Consider the following 21,768-nt stretch of genomic DNA (forward strand, 5'->3'; position numbering starts at 1 on the left):
CAGAGGAGCCTTGTGAACAGATTCATGTTCTAGACAGATCATGCTGCTGCAGTAGGTTCCCAGCTCCAGTTCCCACTCTGGTTGGAGGAAGCGTGGGCCTCAGCTTCTGTTTCTCTTATCCATGTGACTGTTGACTAAGACCATTGGCAGGAGGGAAGCTGATAGCTACAGCTCTGCAGAAAAGGTCACTCTTAAATTTTTTTCTTTAAATTTATAAATGTTATTATTTTTTAAGTTTTAAAAATAGGGAGTGTGTCACAGATTTTCATGTCATCCTTGCACTGGGGCCATGCTTGTCTTCTCTATAATGTTCTGATTTTAGTATGTGTGCTGCAGAAGTGAACGCTGAAAAGGTCATGATTTGAAGGAATAAAGGGTGTTCTATGGGCTTCCCAGGTGGTGCTAGTGGTAAAGAACCTGTCTGCCAAGGCAGGAGACATGAGAGATGCGGGTTTGATCCCTGGGTCAGGAAGATCCCCTGGAGGAGGTCATGGCAACCCATTCCAATATGCTTGCCTGGATAATCCCATGGACAGAGGAGCCTGGAAGGCTATGGTCCATGGGGTAACAAAGAGTTAGAGACACGACTGAGTGACTTCCCTTTCACTTTTCACTTTCATGCTACAGTCCATGGGGTAACAAAGAGTTAGAGACACGACTGAGTGACTTCCCTTTCACTTTTCACTTTCATGCTACAGTCCATGGGGTAACAAAGAGTTAGAGACACGACTGAGCGACTTCCCTTTCACTTTCACATTTCATGAAATGAAATGGCAACCCACTCCAGTGGTCTTGCCTGGAGAATCCCAGGGACAGCGGAGCCTGGTGGGCTGCCGTCTCTGGGGTCCCACAGAGTTGGACACGACTGAGCACCTTAGCAGCAGCAGCAGCAGCAGCGACTTAGCACATGTGCAGAGGTGTTCTATGAAGGAAAGTATGTTGTGGGTCTCAAGAACATTTAGATTTGGGTAATAGTTTTAATAACAATATAAAAATAATGAATTGATTCGCCCCAATGAGCACTAGTACCTAATTCAAATAATGAATGTGATGTTACTTTAATATTCTGAGCATTCAGTTTACTTTTGACTATAAAGTAGGTAATGTAGTGCATGAGTTAAAGACAGAGCTAAAAGTCTTTAAAGCAGATTTAGTGGTCCACGTGTTATGCCCTTGTTGTTGACTGAGGTTGAATGATAGCGGTCATGATTTGCACTTCTCTTTGTCATAAATAGGAGATGTATAGACCTTGCAGGGAGAGGGCCTGTGTGAAAGACAGTGACGTCCCTGACAGTTGTTATCTGTCACTTGTTTGGTATCTGTCAAAAGCTTCCTGCGACTTGAGCTTGACTGAAGAGGTCTCCAAGTCAAGATGCTAGCGCCTGTGATTCATATGCATGCTATTCAGGTTTTTGCAGTATCTCTTCTGTTTCAACAGAATTCATTTAGAATTGTAGGTACTTTTGACAGTTCTGGTTTGTTTCTTGTAACCTCCTCTATACATCATCCCTGGAATCCAGACTCTTGCTCTTTCCCTTTTCTCCCTCCTGTTTTTTTTTTTTCTTCTTCTGCTCTTCCCTCCTTGCTTGTTTGACTACTCTCTTTCTTTTTTTAAAACAGCCAGAAAAAAAATCCAGTGTCTGTGGAAAACGACATACTAGAAATGAGCTGACTGCCAATATGCAGAGGAAGATTTATTGCAGCAGAGAAAGGGTGCTATGAGACATCAAACATATTAATCTTTTGGTTTTGCTCTATAAAGATCCAAGTTTGGCTCCTTTTGCTTATTTACTCTTAAGGAGATGCTGTTAGGTCACAACAGGAGGTTTGGGGGTGGGGTTGAGAGGCAGAGATTTTTCAGCTCACGTGTCTGGGAACACAGGTTGGTTCTGTGAGCGTGGCCTGTCTAACAGTCCCAGCCACTGCATCCTTTGAGGTACCATTTCTAGGGCCAGGCTTGGCAGAGGTTTTTAATGCCTGCTCTTTTCAAACCAACTGTCTGACCAGGGAGGTTGTCTGAAAAGATCAGTGCAGGTTTGGGGATGGTTTTTTGAAGTTTTCCTGAAATAACCAATAATGAGTTGCCAGCTTTGATAGCTCTTTTTATAGATCTTGCAGCAGCTGGATCAAAATCTAATGAAGATGTTTGCGTCTGACAATGGCAGGCCTGCACGTTCCTATCCTATTTCTTGAGTGCGCGAATGCATTTCATTTGGGAACATGAAAGGCATATTTAGTGACAACTGATGGCTCTTTGTTTTTTAACTCTCAATAATGTCTCCAGTAAGTGCTTTTGTTAACATTTTTGCATTATACAATAGGTGACATAGAAAGATAATCGGTGTGCTGAAAGCAATTAAAGAGTTTATATCCAACTTGTTCTGCTTATTGAATGGATCCATTCTGCATAGAGGCACATTAACATCTTTACAGTGGAATGATTGTGGAAATAGGTTATTCACGGGGCCTGCGCATCCTCCTCCTGCAGCCAGAAGACCTATCTTCAAGACTGAAGCAAAGGAATGAGCCATTTTTCTCCCCTTGTAACTGTAAACAGAAGTAAAACTATTAATAGATGCTGTAGCTAATCCTAAGAAGCTGCGACTGAGAGATTAAATAATGTCATGAAGAGAGAAAACCGAAGTGAACAGAGGGGAAGGGAGGGAGGGTGGGGGACGAGGCGGGGCGGGAGCCAGGGAGAGTTCACTGACGACAGAGCTGAGTCAGACAAGCACAAACTGAAGGGCTCCAGCTGATCCGAGGACTGCCAGTTGGTGTAAGAGGGGATTCCTGGTTGCAGCAAAGTAAATATCATTTCGTCTGTTTCCTGAAAACTGTGCTCTAAGGGGGAAGATTTATGTTTTATTTTTTAAGTAGTAGTCAAGATGATTTTAAATGGGGTTTCCATGCAATGGTGATGCAGCTGAGCCTAAGAAGAACTCATGGACATTGTGAGCAAAAAATTGTATTCTGTGATTAAAGAGAACCGGGAGGCCTTTCGGTGTATTCACAATTTGAGACTGGGACCCCATTTTAATTGCTATGGAGAATGCGTTATAACAAGGGGGATTGAAATGTAATTAAGTCTTGTACCTGGCATATTAGAAATGATTGAACGTCCCCAACTTTTCTTCGTACTAAAACACTTGGACTTTTGTTCTTCTTTTCAAAGAATACATGTTAATTGAGAGGCGCTCTGAGTCAGCAGCTCTGCTAAGCATCCTGCCATCATTTCAGATCTTTACTCGAATTGTGACATTGAAGTTACTGGGACAGTTTGGGACTATTCAGAGTATGCTCCATGGACAGCATGATCATTATCATGACTTGGAAACTTACAAGACATGCAAGTCTTCTGGCTCTTTACCAGACCTAGTAAATCAGAATCTCTGAGCTCAGGCACCAGGAATGTGTTTTAATAGGCTCTATGGGAAAAGCTGGAGAAGCAACATTTTATAGTTGAGAAATCTGAAGCTTAGAGTGTTTGAGTAATTTCGATATTAAGACCACACACTGTCAGAAACACAGGGTTGAATTTTGGCTTATGTCCCCAGTGGGATCTTTTACAGGATCACTGAAATATCTGCCCAGGGACACACTTGGTCTCTGAAGATGGTTTTTCATTAGGGAGTGGTGACTAAGGATGCTTGGAATCTATGACCGATTTGAGCTGTTGTTTCTTTACCAGAATATAAACTCTCTTGTCTCTGCCAGTGTGCCTCGCTTTTGATGGAGGCCCAGCTGGCCCCATTCCTGTTGTGTAAAGAGACTAGGAAAACTCAAACAGTAATTGGCAGGTGGGCTAAAGGATGAAAGTGTGTGGTTCCCTTCGAGTTCACCCACTGAAACATCATGGAGCGGACTGAATGTTGATCATCTCTCAACCTTCTTACATCTATTAAGCTCTCGAGAAAAGAATAGCTCCCAGCATGTTATAGAAGTAAAGAAGATTTATTTGAGATTGCAGATCACTGAAAATCAGCAGTGAATTGACCTAGATGTGGGAGTTTATTGGGTGCATGAGAATACAGACCAGCACATGGGGAAAGATGCTTGTTGAGGCCTGGCCCTATTGACTGTCATTCTCCACACATGAATAAGCATTAATACAGGCTTGTAGTATTCAGGCAGCACTGAGTCCTTAGAAAGAGCCAGATATTCGCTAGCATGTGATGCCTTTACTGGCCTCATTTGGCTTTTACTTCACCCTTTTCCTCCCTATTTCTTGATAGCATTTGAAAATCATAACCCAGAGCTTGAAATGTGTTACTCGCTCAAGGCAGGCTATCAAAACAAAATTAATGCTCTTGTTTGGCAGGTGATATCATGACTGATGAGTTCCAAGAAGGGAAGTAGGTTAGAGGAAAGAAACTTTTGTGTCTTACACACTGAGGTTCAACCCTGAGTCTGCCACTCACTAGTTTGAAGGTCGTTGGGCTCATTTCCTTTAACCTCTCTGAATCATAGTTTCCTCCTGTAGAACAGGGATTGTTTCATATCTCATTCATGAGTGATTTCATGAATTAAACAGGGGGGAACCATGCAGTTTGCCCATCCAAGACCATCTTGCCAATCTTGACTATCCAAGATGACACCTGTTGTCTTGATGGAAGTGTAGCATCCCCTTTCACTCTGAAAGTGTCCTGATTTAAGTGATAAATTAGATAGTCTGTTAATTAAATAAGGTACTGTTTATAATATGTCACATCTCCTTGGTATTCAGTAAATGAGAGCTATTATTTGGAATATTCCCTCTGGGAATGAGTTGTACCTTCTCACTAAGCCGGACTTAGTTTTCTTCCCTTAAAATGGAGTGTGGAAACAGTCCCATGCCTATCTGTGCTAGAGGGTCTGATGAGGCCATACTTCCATTTGCCCCTCCTTCAGCAAAGGAGGCAAAACTCACTGGTCACTTCTTCAGGATCAAATGTTGCCATGGCCTGTGGATAATTGGGCCATTGCTATGGTGTTTTGGAGCTTTTACATGGCAACTCATCATTCAGCATGGAAGTATATTACATTTATGAGTATACATTTAATGTACATTTATACTAAATGCCAGCTGCTATAAACCTCTGAACTCAATATTGGCATTATTAATTCTATCTCACATGAGGAGCCAGATTCTGACATGTTAATAAATGTTTTTAAGGTCACCCATTTACTTAGAGGAGAAAATAGAAGTCAAGCTTTCGTTTTTCTGTTTCCTGAGCTCTTTCCACAACAGTGCTCAAATGCCATTTCATTGTTCAATCGCTCAGGCATGTCCAACTCTTTGCGACCCCATGGACTGCAGCATGCCAGACTTCTCTGTCCTTTGCCATCTCTTGGAGTTTGCCCAAATTCATGTCCATTGAGTCGGTGATGCCATCCAACTATCTCATCCTCTGTTGTCTTCTTCTCCTCCTGCCTTCTATCTTTCTCAGCATCAGGATCTTTTCCAGTGAGTCGGCTCTTCACATCAGGTGGCCAAAGTATTAGAGATTCAGCCTCAGCATCAGTCCTTCCAATGAATATTCAGAGTTGATTTCCTTTAGGATTCACTGATCTCCTTGCAGTCCAAGGGAGTCTCAAGAGTCTTCTCCAGCACCAGAGTTTGAAAGCACCAATTCTTCGGCATTTGGCCTTCTTTATGGTCCAACTCTCACATCCATACGTGACTACTGGAAAACACATAGCTTTGACTAGATGGACCTTTGTTGGCAAAGTGATGTCTCTGCTTTTTCATTCACTGTCTAAGTTGGTCATAGCTTTTCTTCCAAGGAGCAAGTGTCTTTTAATTTCATGACTGCAGTCACCATCCACAGTGATTTTGGAGCCCAAGAAAATAAAGTCTCTCACTGTTGCTGTTGTTTCCCCATCTATTTTCCATGAAGTGATGGGACTGGATGCCATGATCTTAGCTTTTTGAGTGTTGAGTTTTATGCCAGCTTTTTCACTCTTCTCTTTCAGCTTCATCAGTGCCATTAATGAGGAATAATGATAATACCACACAAAATGATGAGTAATACTAATCCACTTAATATATCCTTGGCTTCCTGTCTTTGGCAGGTGGAGTAGACACTCTGTGTCTCAAGGAGGGAGGATATTTCTAAAATCAACCTACTACTTCTTTGATCTTTCTCCCCCACATGCCCATCATGGATACAATTGTTCAAAGATCATTGTGCATCCTGGGTATAAATTGCTGCTGTCCTGTTGCCTCTGCCAAACATCCTAAAGTTAGGATTATTCAAAAGCAGAAGGTTTCATTTGGGCTTGACGTGGGAGACATGAATGGATGAAATGAGAGGAAGAGGACAAAGAGGAAGAAAGGCAGGCTGGCGGTCAGATCAGACCCATCTCTGCATAAACAGATGGAGACTTTTTAGAGAAATCTATTTCTTCCCAGTTCTCTAGCCATTTTAGGCTCATTCTGACCTGCACTAGGTAGATAAAGATAAATGTGAATTTTAAATTATATTTAATCTTCATTAAAGTAATTATCTCTCTTAATGAAGAATTTGCTGGGTTGTGGTTGTGCAATGAAGTATAAAATCCTAAGTGAATAAAATCAATTTCATTTTCAGGCTAGCTTTTCTGTCCATTAATAAACAAGGCACAGAAAATATATTTGCTCAGAGTCATGCAGCCTGCTCATAGCTCACACAAAGCCAATACCACTTACAAAATCAAGGAAGTTGGCTCTCCATTTCTTACCCTTCATTTTTCACCCCGAAGGAGATTTTTCGCCCTAAGGAAGTTCCATGTGTTTCCATACAGGGGCTCTTGACTGGGCCAACTGTGGGTGATATCTCACCCCCAAATGACCACTCTAATGGGATAGTGTTTGTGTGGTATAGTGTATTTCATCTAAGTGCTCTGGTTTATTAATCACATAAGTGTGAATTAGACTCTGGCATGCTTATGTTTCCTAATGTATGAAAATTGCTTATTTATTTCCATGCTGTTACAATGGAAAGAAACAGACTGGCTCTGAATAGCAGTGTACTGTAGTGTGAAGCAATTAAGTGAGTTCTGCATGCCCTTCAGGAGGATGATAATGGGGAAGTGGTGCCAGCTAGTCCTCATGGCTGCTGGTGAAAGGGAGAAAAGGGCGTGGTACAAAGGGACAGAGACTTGTCCATATTTTGATGCAAACATATGAGCCTATTATCATAGTTTAATCTCAAGATCTAGCTCTTTTAAACTTGCTGATGGGCTTAGTTGCAACTTGGAAAAAAAATACAGCAGAGATGAAAATTGCATCACCCATGAGACAGTAAGAATTAACAATGTTGATAACAAACTTCACCTTTATCTTTACTTCCTTCTCTTTCAGGCACCACTTTCCCCCTAAACTTTGACAAAAAAAGACACAAACCGCAACCTCCCGCCGCCACACACACCCCAAGACATAGTGTCTGCATGCCGTCATCCCTGCTGGACGGCAGCTGGAATTCCACGTAAGGAGAAGCTATGCCTCCTTCCATGGAGTATGAATTTCCATATATTGAGTTAACTTATTTGTTACTTCTTATTAATTAAATTATGCAGTACTTATTCTATGCCAGACTGTTTGAAGTACTTATTTATATAACATTAATAACAAGCATAGGAAAGAGTTTCCCTTATTGTTCTTGTGTTACGTACGTGGAAACTAAGGCACAGAGAGTTAATCAACTTGCCTGAGGTCACGTAGCTGGGATTAGAGCCCTGCCAGCCTGGCTCCAGAGCACAGGCTCCTCACTGCCACGCCTCTTTGATTCTATCATTTTTTGTGACCAGCATCACATCCCTGAGCTCCTCAGGACTTCCATCCCTTCGACTATAAAACGGAGGTGGTAACGTTCACTGAAGTCTATCTCGGGTCCATGTTAGACAGTTTTTAGATGTCGTCTTATTTGACCTTTACCTTAACTTGTAAGGTAAGCAATTTCTCCCCATTTTACACATGAGAAAATTGATTTAGAGATATTTTGTAACTTCAAGGTCACATGGTTTGTAAAGGACAGAACAAAATTTCAGGTTCAAGTTTACCTATTTTAAAGCCTCTGTTTTCTCTACTATATTACGCTATAGGGCTCTGAAGGGTCATATGAGACAATATATGTGAAAGCACCTAACACCTCCATTAAACAAACCAGTAAAAGTTGACCTTGCAAGTTCTTGGTAAATGTATAGAAAGGTTTGTTATTATTATCACTTTCTTGGTCTGATGGTTGCAGAGCAGTGTTGCTTATGGGAGGATAAGCTCTATAGAAGGGCTTCCCAGGTGGTGCTGCAGTGGTAAAGAAGCCACTTACCAATACAGGAGACATAAGAGACGTGGGTTTGATCTCTGGGTCAGGCAGATCCCCTGAAGGAGGAGTACTGGCAACCTACTCCAATACTCTTGCCTGGAAAATTGCATGAACAGAGGAGCTTGGTGGTTACAGTCTATAGGGTCATAAAGAGTTGGACGTGACTGAAGTGACTTAGCATCCACATCCTGTAGAAGGCTGATCTGTTAATAGCCAGCAATGATCTTTACTGCACTTGTCATTATGAGACTTTAGAAGGTTCTGAAATAGAAAAGGCTGGTCGAAATTGCTTAATCACAAAATGATAGACCACATTTTCTCCTGAGTTCTTTCCTAAAGACGTGGCCTCTGTGGCTATCCAGGAGATGGATAGGCAAATTGCTTTTTGAAATCTTTGTTTTGGATTGAGAGAATAACAGAACGTGAAAGGACACTGGATCAAGCACCAAGTACTCACTACCCAAGTTGTTGCTGTTGTTCCATCGCTCAGTTCTGTCCGACTCTTTGCGATCTCATGGACAGCATGCCAGGCTCCCCTGTCCGTCACCATCTCCCAGAGTTTGCTCACATTCATGGCTGCTGAGTCAGTTCATTTCATTTTCTGCCACCTTCTCCTCCTTTTGCCTTTGTTGTCATTCCCAGTTATCAGGGTCTTTCCCAATGAGTTGGCTTTGTGCATCAGGTGGCCAAAATATTGGAGCTTCAGCTTGAGTATCAGTCCTTCCAATGAATATTCAAGTTGATTTCCCTTAGGATTGACTAGTTTGATCTCCTTGCAGTCCAGGGAACTCTCAAGAATCTTCTCTAGCACCACAATTCAAAGGCATCAATTCTTTGGCCCTCAGCCTTTTTTTTTGTGGTCCAACTCTCACATCCATACATGACTACTGGAAAAACTATCACTTTGACTTTATGGACCTTTGTCAGCAAAGTGGTGTCTTTGATTTTTAATACACTGTCTAGGTTTGTCATAGCTTTCCTTTCCAGGAGCAAGCATCTTTAGATGAGCATATTATTAGTAATATTGATTTCAGATCATTAAAAAATAATAAGTAACTACAGATAGATTAAATTCCCCTATATTCCTGTTATATAAATCATATTACTCTCCTCTTTCCTTCCTTTTTTCTTTCTGTTCAACCACCATCATAAATTGTGTGAATATATAATCCATATCATTTACTTAAAAATTCTTTTTATTAATGTGTAGTTGATTTACAATCTTGTGTTAGTTTCTGCTGTACAGCAAAGTGATTCATCTATGAACCAGAAACAGACTCAGGGACATAGAGAAGAGACTTGTGGTTCCCAATGAGAGTGGGGTGGGGAGAGAAAGATTGGGAGTTTAGGATTAGCATATTATTTACTTTTTAACTAATATGTATGTAAACACAAACAGAGAATGGCATTGTTTTTATTTAAAGTGGTATTTCCATAAATAGTAACATAGTTCAACTTGTATCAATTTCATGTAAGTGAAATTTAACCATGTCAATACACATATCTCTGGTTTAATCTGCTGATTTCTGGATAGCATTTTATTCTCTGAATATGCCAAAATTTATCAATATCCCCCTTTTTTTGGACAGCTGAATTGTTTACAGTTTTGATCATACAAAACTGAATACAGATTTTTCACTTTCATAATTACTATTGTGTTAGTATTGCTCACAGCTGCATGATTAGATTCCCATTTCTTTTTCTCTTGGTAATATTTCTGGATTCTTTGGCCCTCTTGCTTTGATTTCTACAAGACCTGGTGTTTTATAGTCCTCCCAGACTTCTCTTCACCATCATTCTGGGAATCTCTTTCCTTTCTCTCTGGTTGGCCTGTTTCTGGGTCCCACATCTTGCTGTTGCTGTCAAAGATTGTCTGTTGTATATGTTATTGTTGTTTAGTCACTCAGTCATGCCCACTCTTTTGAGACCCCATATTGCCCACCAGGGTACATGGAATTTTCCAGGCAAGAATACTGGAGTGGATTGCCATTTCCTTCTCCAGTGGATCTTCCCAATGCAGGGATCAAACTTACGTCTCCCATGTCTCCTGCATTGACAGGAAGATTCATTACCTCTGAGCCACCTGGGAAGCCCCCATATTACTCTAGATTATTGCATTAATGCTATTAATGCATTGTCCTTTAATTTTGTTTTACCTAACAGAAATAGTGCTCTGCCAGTTCATTCATTCTTTCATTGACTAACAATTTCATTGAGGCAAAATGCATAAAGATAACTGCATCTGTTTATTGGAGAAGGCAGTGGCACCCCACTCCAGTACTCTTGCCTGGAAAATCCCATGGATGGAGGAGCCTGGTAGGCTGCAGTCCATGGGGTCGCAAAGAGTAGGACATGACTGAGCGACTTCACTTTCACTTTTCACTTTCATGCATTGGAGAAGGAAATGGCAATCCACTCCAGTGTTCTTGCTGGAGAATCCTGGGGATGGAGGAGCCTGGTGGGCTGCCGTCTATGGGGTTGCACAGAGTCGAACACGACTGAAGCGACTTAACAGCAGCAGCAGCATCTATTTATAATGCACAATTTGCATACATCTCTGAAATCCTTATAAAGTGAACATATATAACATCTCAGAATTCCCTTGTGCACTTCTGGAATCGTCCCTTCCTGGATTTTCCTGCCCTCTACCCTGGCAACTGTGATTTACTCTCACTATAGATTAGCTTGTAGTTTTCAGAATTTTATCTAAATGTTATTATACATTGTATACTCTAGTTTGAATGGCTTCTTCCACAGTACAATTACTTTAAGATTCTTATTGCTTGCATTCTTCTTGTTGACATCTATCTTGGTCTTGTTTTTCTATTCAGTCTTACAGTATCTGCCTTACTTGAGGTATATACACCATATACATTAAAAAAAACATTTTTATTGGAGTATAGTTGATTTCCAATGTTGTGTTAGTTTCAGGTGTACAACAAAGTGAATCAGTTATACATATATCCACTCTTTTTTACATTCTTTCCCCATATAGGTTCTTGCAGAATACTGAGTCGTATTCTCTGTGCTATACAGTAGGTCCTTATTAAGTATCTGTTTTATATATAATAGTGGGTATATGTCAAGACCCTGATGTTGAGAAAGACTGAAGGGAAAAGGAGAAAGGAGTGGTAGTGGTAGATAAGAAAAGCATCACTGACTCAAAGGATATGAATCTGAACAGACTCCAGGAGATGGTGAGGGACAGGGAAGCTGGTGTGCTGCAGCCCATGCGGTCACAAAGAGTCGGACGTGCTTTAGCAGCTGAACAACAGCAACAACAAATATGTCAATCCCAGTCCCCCAACTTACCCCTCCTCTCTTTTTCACCCTGGTAACCAGAAGTTTGTTCTTTGCATCTGTGACTCTATTTCTGATTTGTAAATAAGTTCATTTGTACCTTTTTTTTTTATATTCCACATATAAGCAACATCATATGATATTTATCTTTCTCTGTCTGACTTGCTTCACTTAGTATGACAATCTCTAGGTCTATTCATGTTGCTGCAAATATCCCATCGTATGTATATGCCACATATTCTTTATCTATTTCTCTGTTAAAGAATAGATTTAGGCAACTTAAATGTCCATCAATATACAGTTTACATTTAATGTCAATTTGTAAGTCTACCAACTGACTATTTATTTTCTCTTTGTCTCACCTATTATTTGGTTCTTATTTCTCTTTGGTTCTTTTTGCACTGTCTTCTTCGGATTAACTGAATATTTAATCCAAAATAGTTTCATTTTATCTATTCGTTTGGCTTATCAGTTTTAATTATTATTTTAATATTTACTTTGGGTTCAAAATATATGTACTAAACTTTTCAGTCTATCTTGAAGTGATAAACTTCTTCATATATAGTATCTAGAATTTCTTTCCCTTATTATGTTTTAGAAATACCCATATTAATAGTGCGGAGAAGGCAATGGCACCCCACTCCAGTACTCTTGCCTAGAAAATCCCATGGATGGAGGAGCCTGGTAGGCTGCAGTTCGTGGGGTTGCTAAGTCGAACACGACTGAGCGACTTCACTTTCACTTTTCGTTTTCATGCATTGGAGAAGGAAACAGCAACCCACTCCAGTGTTCTTGCCTGGAGGATCCCAGGGATGGGGGAGCCTGGTGGGCTGCCGTCTATGGGGTCACACAGAGTTGGACACGACTGAAGTGACTTAGCAATAGCAATATTAATAGTGGGACTTCTAATGGTTTAATTTTCATATCTCTCTAAACTTGCTTAATATCTGCCTATCTTTAGCTTACAATTTTTGTAATTTTTGTATACAGTATTCTTTGTTTGAAGACATTAAACCTATTTTATGTCAAAGTTTTTCTGAGAGTTTTCCATTATTTCCATTTTCTTGGGGCTAAATTTATCTCATTTATTATTGTTTGTGGTAATCTTTCTACATGTTATGAGCATTTCTTAAACATTTTCTTTACTATCTAGCAGATAGACATTTGTATCCACCTAGTTTTCAGCTCCCCTAGCCTCATATTAATGGCCCAGGCTCCTATTGGGTTTTAATTTTAATCTTTCTTAAGGAAGATGCAGGCCCCTGGACTAGAAAGCAACTTGGCTCTGTTATTCTTCATATCTGTTCATGTGTGTGTGTGCGTATGTGTTTTAACACAGTGGTTTTCAACCACACTTAGTTCTAGAAGCACTTGGAACTTTTATTCAGCCTTCTTCTTCAGAGGTAAGCTTGTACCAGTCCTCAATTCAGTTAGTGATTCTATGTCCATTTTGTGTAATGAAAAGTACTGTTTTCCCCTGTTACTGTGCGGCAGTGCAGGAATTAAATGTATAGTTACTTCTGTCTGCTTGCAGACCTGCAGCCCAGGAGGCTCTTGGCTTCAGCCCTGTTTATCATTTTGAGTTTCCATTCCATTTCCTGTGCACTGTACTACATATCTAATTTGCGGGCCTAAATGTGTCTTTAATTTTAGTGTTAAATATTTTAATTTTCCATGCTTATTTTGGAGTAATAAATGGAGAAACTCACAGAGTCATAGGTACTTGGTGTTTCCTCTCCTTTTCTTTCTGAAGACATTGATGATAAATAGACATTGATGATAGTTTCATTCTTATCTATTTACAGCAACAACAAAAGTATATTAAAAAAGTCACCCAAAAGTGAGGAGAACCCACTTTACTTTGTTCCCAGAGACTCTTATTTGTGATACAAATATTCTTAGCCCTTTCCTTAACTCTATATGAATTTGCCTTTTGGTGTAAGAATTTGAGAAGTAGGAAATCAGTTATAGGTCTAGTATGACCTATACTGTAGGGTTAAGGATGATTTGTAGTTTTTTTTAATAGTTATATTTCAAATTTCAAATTGAATTGAACTAGAAAAATAGTTTACAGACACATGTCATTTTCTCTGAGCAAGATAAGCCTGTTCAATAGAGTGAGAAACAAATGCAAGTCTTCTTGGGGTGTTCTGGGCCTCTGTCTAGAATCAACACTTTACATGTTGTATTTCCCATCACCAGCCTCTGCTCTCCACTTCCAGTAGGGGCCCTCACAATTATGGAAATTTTTAACTTAGAAGAAGCAGTTCCTTATCTGTTTCCATCACACGAGTGCTTTGATGTGTCCCTTTTCTCCCAAAGATAAGCTGGAGATGGAGGGAAAGAAACACCTCATTTTTGCTATTCTCTTTCCCAGCAAACTCTCACATCCTCATTAAAGCTCCACAAACATGACAACACCTGCATCGGGCCACCTGCTTCTGTTTGTGTGACGCAAATAGATTCCTCTCCGAGGTGACATTGGAACTGCTACAATGCATCTGAAGATAGGAGGGATTCTTGATCCACTTTCCTTTAGAAAGGAGGTTCTTGCCTTGGTAGAATTTAGACTTTTATTTTTGAATTTCTAATACTTTAAGAGAAAAGCTTAGATGAAAGGTAAAAATAAAATCTTCACTAAAACACAGAACTGTCTAGCAATGATTCATAAGTGATTTTCTGAGATGATCTGCATATTTAGCTGTTTATTTTTGAGGAGTTTCCAAGAGCCTGGATTCTGAAGACAGGCTATCTGTACTCAAATGGTTCTGCCATTTATTACCTGTGTGGCCTTGAGTAGTTTACTTAACCTCTCTGTGCCTTGCTTTCCTCATCTGTAGTATATGAGATTGTAGCTGCATCATAGGATGTGGCATGTATTTAAAGAAATGCTTATAACAATGCCTAGAGTATGGTTCAGTTCAGTTCAGTCGCTCAGTTGTGTCCGACTCTTTGCGACCCCATGAATCGCAGCATGCCAGGCCTCTCTGTCGATCACCAACTCCCGGAGTTCACTCAGACTCACGTCCATTGAGTATGGTTAACACTTAGTAAATGAAAATTTTTTTATCATCTATGATGTATTAAGCTTTGGACACTAGGCATACATTGATAAGCATGATACAGAAGTTCTCCGGTGTCAAAGAGCTTCCATTCTGATGGGAAAAAACGTAGTAAATCAAGATGATTTCGAGTAGTAATATGTGCCATGAAGAAAATAAAGTAATATTTGTAATTTCTAATACAGGAATTGAAATTGCTAACTGGAATTGAGTGTTTCCTATGAAGTTGAGCAAAATATAAGCCCTCTGCTCAGATCGTGTCAGATTCTCAGAACGGTTTGGCCTGAGGCCATATAAAAAGTATGGATAGTAGGTCCAGAACTTGAACTGCCACACTCTATGTTGGAGAATTTTTGTGTTCATTTTTTGCCACCCTCTTCTATTGTCACAGACCACTCTCCTTTAAGGATTTCCCCTTAGATCACTGATCTTGACTATTCTCAGTTTAATAACCTACATATAAGTGAGATCACTTGCTTCCAAACTCACCATTGCAGTGGGCTGCAGTTTAGATGAGGGCTGAATCAATATAAAGTTTTATCTTATGTTTATTCTTTTATATGCTTGATTCCAATAAATATATATCATAACCCATGAGCTCGTGCAATAGAAATGGAATTACTTCAGAAATAAAAATATAAGTATATCAAACTTTGCAACTAAAAATGATGGGGCAATTTATTTTGCCTATTGTGCAAATGGTGAATTCACAAGACCCCAAATGATAATGCTTCTGAACCTACAGTTTATTTTTAGAAAAGGACACACAGGAGCAACAGGATGTTGTGGCAGAATAGCAGTAAAGATGTTTTGGGCAGCCAGAGGCTCCTTCACAGAGAAGGGTTTGAAGAAGCCAGAAGTCAGCTCCGTTGCCCTTCCTCTGCTGGGCCATATCAGATGTGTCTTCCCTCTCAGATCAGGAACAAGTCACGTATGTGTGTGGAAAGCCTCAGAACCAGAAAGCCCAAGATGGCTTCTCAAGTGAGGCTCTTACCCGGTTGGGTATGTTGGTACATTATTGCTGTATGACCAGACCCAATGGCAGAGTCCTCTGGGAGTTTTGCTGAAATTGCTTGCAAACCATCAATCTTGCTCTAATTAATAAACTAGGCTAATGGGCTGGTAGAGATAACCCCCAAATTTGCTCCAGAACAATGCTATTAAAAACTACACTTCATGCCTTGACCAGATGTCAGTACCATGCAGGTATTTCAGAAAAACAGATCAGACCAATTCCAGGCCGGCTGAAGTTAACTCTTTCAGTACACCTATTTTAATGATGAGTTAACCTAATCCCTTTAAGGTTTCCACAGTTGTCTCTATATTTAGCACAGAAACAATTACTACAGATTCCTGAGTTAGAGTATTGTATAGACTATAAATGTAGCTCTGCTCTGGGAAATACAGATAGTAGAAATACAGAGTGATGGATTTTAACTGATTTCTGTTAAAATTCTTGCAGTATTAAACAATTTGGGAAGACTTAAAAGAGAAAGCACTGATCTTTAGACATCACTGAGAGTTCATTAGAACATGTCGCACTATAGAAATTAATTTTATTTCTGATGTCTAAATAATACACCCATCTGCTACATTTTTTTAAATTATGAAAATATGATAGCACATTTACAGAAGGCTTGGAAAATGCAGAATAAACTTACATATAGCTCCACTATACAATCTGGTGCATTTCTAATTTGCAAAGCATTTGACAAAGGACATTCTGATATTTTTGTGGATAAGATGAAGTAATATAGTATAGACAGATATATATCTGCTAGAAAAATTGTGCCCAATTTGTTTTTTTTTTTGTTAATGAATTCATGCTAATGTGGGAAAAGATCTTTAAGAGGCAGGCTCCGAAGATGCAGAGATGGTGATAAATTGTAAATCTGGGCCAAAATGACTAAAACTGAATTTAATTGGCATCTATCTCTCATTTATTGGGCTTCCCTGGTTTCTCAGATGGTAAAGAACCTACCTGTGATGTGGGAGACCCGGTTCAATCTCTGGGTCAGGAAGATCCCCTGGTGAAGGGAATAGCAACCCACTCCAGTATTCTTGCCTAGTGAATTGCATGGATGGAGGCTACCGTCCATGCAGTCACAAAGAGTCAGACATGACTGGGCGACTAACAATTGTCTCATTTATTAATAACACTGCCTGCCTCCCTGGTAAGTCACTCCAGTCATATCAGACTTTGTGTGACCCTATGGACAGTAGCCCGCCAGGCTCCTTTGTCCATGGGGTTCTCCAGGCAAGAATACTGGAATTGGTTGCCATGCCCTCCTCCAGGGTATCTTTCTGATGGGATTGAACCCATGTCTCTTATGTCTCCTGCATTGGCAGGTGGTTTCTTTACCACTAGCATCACCTGGGAAGCTCCATTAATAGCACTAACTACTATTTATCAAATACTTACCAAATGCCAGGCATTCTGTTAGGCCTTTATAAGTGTTAACTCACTGTGTCTTTATAACCTGATGAGGTAAGTATTACTGCCTCTGACATCTAGATGTGTTCATCAAGGCCCAGAAACGTTAAATAACTTGCTTGAGTTTATAGAGTCTGTACTGGAGGCAATTTACTCCAGTTGCGTTTACTAATGGCAACCCATTCCGGTATTCTTGCCTGGAAAAGTCCCATGGACAGAGGACCTTGGTGACTACACACAGTCCATGGGGTCTCAAAAGAGGCAGACATGACTGAGTGGCTGAGCACACACCCATACAGCCTCTAAGTGGTGAAGACATATTTCAGTTTGATTCTAAATCTCATAGGTCTCAGTTGGATTCAAGAAAAGGATTAGGAAAACTTGACTGATAATCTCAACAAAATATTTGAAATATACAACATGCTTAATGTAAACATTATGAAATACCCTCTACAGCTACTGAAAAACAAGCTGCATTCATTTTCCTCCTGTTTTTACCCTGTTCATTCACGTTGCTTTACGAGTAGGTAATAAAGTCTGGTTTTATGTTATCACTTTGCTGAAAAACTTTTGATAACTCTCCATTGCTCACTGAAATCCTTTTGTTCAATGCTCATTCTAGCCTCATCTCCCATTCCCCTTCCCACACTACACACTAGTCCCCTGAGGCTATTTCTGTTTGCACAAACCTATCCTGGATGTTTCTATCCCCTTGCAAATTAAACTGTTGAAACCTTATCTTCTTCAATGTTCCAGGTCAAATACTCTCTTCCCCAGGGGTAGCTGAGAGGCTGACAGAACTATATAAGAGTAGAAATTATTCTTATGTTTATAATGTGTTAATATTAATTATTTGTGTGCCAAAGGACACCACATACTTGTTTTTAGTTCAACCGCCCATGGAGCCTTAGTCCTGCTTACTCTCGAGAGAAATTGGACTCAAATATGCTCGCCTTTTATAACATACAGGTAAAGCTGAAGCACAGCCTACCTAAGGCTGTCACAAGACACAAAATGTCCCCAAACTGCTATAGCCATGTAGTGGACTTCAGCTATGGAATCCTCAGCTGTGTAGTCCTATATGACGTCCTCAGGGTTTTAGAAATGGGGTGTACTGTGTATCTCATCAGCCTATCAGAGTTGTCAGTAACCTGTACCTGAACATTTTCTACATGCATTTTCCCCCAAGAAGTTTCTTAATCTTGCTCCTAATGCCCCAGCTCTATGAATAACTTTTGCCTTCTGTTTCTTATATGATTCAAAATACATAGTTATTATTAAAGAAACATTTGATACTTGAAAAAACTTAAGAAAACATTCCATCTCAATTCCAAGGATAGATATGATTTTTCTTTTTCTTATTGCTATACCCACAAGGAACTATCTTAGATTAAAGCAGACATTTTTTTTATTTTTAAATTGAAGAATAGTTGACAAACAATATTGTATTAATTTCAGGTGTACAACATAGTCCTTCAGCATCCATATATATTATTAATATTATAAGCATCATGATAAGTTTAGAAACCATCTGTCATTATACAAAGTTATTGCAGTATTATTGATTATATTTCCTATGCTGAACATTACATATCTGTGACTTATTTATTTTGTAATTAGAGCTAAGAGTCGGACATGACTGAACGACTTCACTATGACTTTTCACTTTCATGCATTGGAGAAGGAAATGGCAACCCACTCCAGTGTTCTTGCTTGGAGAATCCTGAGGATGGGGGAGCCTGGTGGGCTGCTGTCTATGGGGTCGCACAGAGTTGGACACGACTGAAGCTATTTAGCGGTAGCAGCAGCAGAGTTTGTGCCTCTTAATTCCCTTCACCTGTTTTGCCCAACTCCCTAAAGTAATGCTCAAAATTCTCCAAGTCAGGCTTCAGCAATACGTGAACCATGAACTTCCAGATGTTCAAGCTGGTTTCAGAAAAGGCAGAGGAACCAGAGATCAAATTGCCAACATCCACTGGATCATCGAAAAAGCAAGAGAGTTCCAGAAAAACATCTATTTCTGCTTTATTGCTGATGCCAAAGCCTTTGACTGTGTGGATCACAATAAACTGTGGGAAATTCTGAAAGAGATGGGAATACCAGACCACCCGACCTGCCTCTTGAGAAACCTATATGCAGGTCAGGAAGCAACAGTTAGAACTGCACATGGAACAACAGACTGGTTCCAAATAGGAAAAGGAGTATATCAAGTATGTCAAGCCTGTATATTGTCACCCTGCTTATTTAACTTCTATGCAGAGTACATCATGAGAAACGCTGGACTGGAAGAAGCACAAGCTGGAATCAAGATTGCCGGGAGAAATATCAATAACCTCAGATATGCAGATGACACCACCCTTATGGCAGAAAGTGAAGAGGAACTCAAAAGCCTCTTGATGAAAGTGAAAGAGGAGAGTGAAAAAGTTGGCTTAAAGCTCAACATTCAGACAACGAAGATCATGGCATCCGGTCCCATCACTTCATGGGAAATAGATGGGGAAACAGTGGAAACAGTGTCAGACTTTATTTTTTTGGGGCTCCAAAATCACTGCAGATGGTGATTGCAGCCATGAAATTAAAAGACGCTTACTCCTTGGAAGGAGAGTTATAACCAACCTAGATAGCATATTGAAAAGCAGAGACATTACTTTGCCAACAAAGGTCTGTGTAGTTAAGGCTATGGTTTTTCCAGTGGTCATGTATGGATGTGAGAGTTGGACTGTGAAGAAAGCTGAGCACAGAAGAATTGATGCTTTTGAACTGTGGTGTTGAAGAAGATTCTTGAGAGTCCCTTGGACTGCAAGGAGATCCAACCAGTCCATCCTAAAGGAGATCAGTCCTGGGTGTTCTTTGGAAGGAATGATGCTGAAGCTGAAACTCCAATACTTTGGCGACCTCATGCGAAGAGTTGACTCATTGGAAAAGGCCCTGATGCTGGGAGGGATTGGGGGCAGGAGGAGAAGGGAACGACAGAGGACGAGATGGCTGGATGGCATCACCGACTCGAGTTTAAGTAAACTCCGGGAGTTGGTGATGGACAGGGAGGCCTGGCGTGCTGTGATTCATGGGGTCGCAAAGAGTTAGACACGACTGAGCGACTGAACTGAACTGAACTGAACCACCCCTTACTCCCTTAATGACCAACATTTTGTTCTCTGTGTCTATCAGTTTCTGTTTTGTTCTATTCACTGTTTGTTTTGTTTTTTTTTTAGATCCCACAAATAAGTGAAATCACATGGCATTTGTCCTTCTCTGTCTGATTTCTTTCACTTAATATAATACCTCCAGGTCCATCCATTTTGTAGCAGATAGTAAGATTTCATTTCTTTTTATGGCTCCATTGCATGTTTTTACCACATCTTCTTTATTCATTCATCTATCTATGGACACTTAGGTTGCTTCCTTATCCTGACTATTATGTGATGTGATGAACATAGGGTTGCAGAATCTTTCCCAATTAATGTTTTTGCTTTCTTAGGATAAATAACCAACAGTCACATTGCTGGATTGTATGGTAGTTCAATTTTAAGTTTTTTGAAGTATCTTCATAGGGGTTGTCGTTATTGTTCAGTCACTCAGTCATGTCGTTTGTGACTCTTTGTGACCCCATGGACTGCAGTACACCAGGCTTCCCTGTCCTTCACCATCTCCTGGAGCTTGCGCAAACCCATGTCCATTGTGTCGGTGATACCATCCAACAATCTCATCCTCTGTCATCCCCTTCTCCTCCTGCTTTCGATCTTTCCCAGCACCAGAGTCTTTTTCAATGAGTTGGCTCTTCGCGTGAGGTGGCCAAAGTATTGGAGCTTCAGCCTAAGCATCAGTATGAGGTGATATCTCATGGTAGTTTTAATTTGTGTTTCCCTGATTATTAGTTATATTGAGCAGCTTTACATGTGTCTGTTGGCCATCTGTATGTCTCCCTTGGAAAAATGTCCATTCATGTCCTCTGTTCATTTTTGAATTGGGTTGAATTGAGTTGTTTGTTTTTTTGATATTGAGTTATGTGTATTCTTTTTATGTTTTGGACAGTAACACTTTAATAGATATATGGTTTGCAAATATCTTCTCTCATTCAGTAGGTTGCCTTTTTGTTTTTGCTAGTTTCCTTTACTGTGCAAAAGATCTTTAGTTTGATGTTGTCTCACTTGCTTATTTTTGTATTTGTTGCCTTTGCCTGAGGGGACAGAACCATAAAGTATTGCTAAGGCTGATGTCACAGAGCGTAGTGCCTAAATTTTCTTTCAGGAGTTCTATGGTTTCAGATATTACATTTACTTCTTAAATCTGTTCTGAGTTTATTTTTGTATATGGTACAAGAAAAAGGTTCCCTTTTATTCTTTGGCATGTAACTGTTTGGTTTTCCCAATACCATTTGTTGAAGAGACTGTCATTTTCCCCCTGTATGTTCTTGGCTGCTTTACTATAAATTAATTGACCATATAAGCATATGTTTATGTCTGGGCTCTCTATTCTATTCCGTTGATTTGTGGTCTATTTTGTGCCAAAGTCACGCTGTTTTGATTACTGTAACTTTGCCATATAGTCTGAGGTCAAGGAGCATCATACCTCCCACCTTCTTTTTTTAAGATTTCTTTGGCTCTTTGGGGGTCTTTTGGGTTTTGCACAAATTTTAGGATCATTTGTTCTAGTTTTGTGAAAAATTCCATTGGTATTTTGATAGAAATTG

The 21,768-nt window shown here is 39.9% G+C and overlaps 1 non-coding gene across 1 annotated transcript; it reads right to left on the bottom strand.

The window, feature by feature from the left end:
* Positions 1-239: 239 nt before the first annotated feature.
* Positions 240-346, bottom strand: LOC147366709 (U6 spliceosomal RNA). Its single transcript, XR_015132233.1, has one exon. It is a non-coding gene; the product is annotated as a U6 spliceosomal RNA (small nuclear RNA).
* Positions 347-21,768: the final 21,422 nt, after the last annotated feature.

The sequence above is a fragment of the Bos grunniens genome, chromosome 8 (assembly GCF_055505025.1).
Source record: "Bos grunniens cultivar Pamir isolate PY7600 chromosome 8, Bosgru_T2T1.0, whole genome shotgun sequence".
Taxonomy (NCBI): Eukaryota; Metazoa; Chordata; class Mammalia; order Artiodactyla; family Bovidae; genus Bos; species Bos grunniens.